Source organism: Buceros rhinoceros, unplaced genomic scaffold (genome assembly GCF_000710305.1).
Source record: "Buceros rhinoceros silvestris isolate BGI_N320 unplaced genomic scaffold, ASM71030v1 scaffold18919, whole genome shotgun sequence".
NCBI classification, from domain to species: Eukaryota; Metazoa; Chordata; class Aves; order Bucerotiformes; family Bucerotidae; genus Buceros; species Buceros rhinoceros.
In genome coordinates, this window is record NW_010431108.1 from 2,336 (window position 1) to 3,476 (window position 1,141).

At 64.8% G+C, this 1,141-nt stretch overlaps 1 protein-coding gene across 1 annotated transcript in view; it reads left to right on the top strand.

Annotated features, from left to right (window-relative positions):
• LOC104499764 (kinesin-like protein KIF21B) overlaps positions 1-1,141 on the top strand; it is a gene marked incomplete at its 3' end in the record, with an annotated part of 22,204 nt that overhangs the window by 723 nt on the left and 20,340 nt on the right. The gene's annotated exons all lie outside the window — the stretch shown is intronic.

Sequence of the window (1,141 nt, forward strand, 5' to 3'; positions counted from 1 at the left end):
GAGAACAACGCCTTGGGGGCACTTTCAGACTGCCCAGCTCACTGGGCAGAAAGCGGCACGCTCTGTGCCAGAGCTGCCCGCAGCACCCCAGCATGCCTGGCTGCTGCGGAGACTCAGGAAACGGCGCTTGTGAAATTGGGGAAGGAAGTTGAGTCGGATTTCAAGTTTATTTAAACCCCGCAACCTCCAGCGCTCTGCTGCTCTGCTGAACGCTCATGCCGTGATGCTCCACGTGGGCAGCCCAAGGCTGGCTGTTTCCTGCCCCAGGGAACTGTTCCCACCTCCTCCTTCAGCAAGGAGGATGGGGTGCGCCGTGCTGGAAATGGGACAGACTCAACGCATCCGTCAGGGTGAGGGCCTCGCCTCCGCAGGTGCTGCTGGCAAAGGCCGGGTGCCAGCATCAGCCGGGCTCCCGGCCCTGCCCAGGCACTGGCGTCCCCGCTGCCACGCGGCTGGGGCTCCTTTGCCTGCTGGGATGATTTCTGCAAACCCCAAGGCTTTGGGACCAGCTGAACTCAGTCCCCAAGGAAGTAGAGTGGTTGTAGCCCTCCTGAACCAGCTCCTCCCAGGGCAGCGCTGGGTCTGGATGGAGAGGTGTGAGCCCAGCTCTTGCCCAAGGGCCCCAGCTTGGAGGGGGTAGTACAGCCTGGAAGCTGCTGCCCACCATTGCTGTGGTCCTGGGGGACACTGTCTCCTGCCATATCTGGCTGCTGCTGGGCTGGTTTTGCTCAGATGTCACAGGGTGGTGCAGGGAGAGGTGAGGCAAACCCAGCCTGGCTGCTGTGGTGATGGAGGGGACAGCCCGTCCTGGCGCAGTGGCACTGCCCAGCCCTGGGGTGCCCCATCTCCTGTCTGGGGGGTGCTGGGAGCTCCCTGGTGAGCAGCCCTGATCCCAGGAAGGAGATATCTGGGGAGGCCGCCCTAGCCTGGGGTGCTGGGCAGGCAGAGCACCGGCACAGGCACCTGCGGTCTTCCCCCCTTGCCTCAACGGAGGGCAGCTCAGCGCCGGCAGTGGGGCCTCCCCATGTCCTGTGGCTGTTTTGCTGCTGTGCTGAACCCAGCCAGGCCAGCTGCTGCTCTTTGGTTTCACTTCGGGGCTTCCCCGGCCCGGTGCAACGCGGGGGCCAGCGCGCCCCCAGCC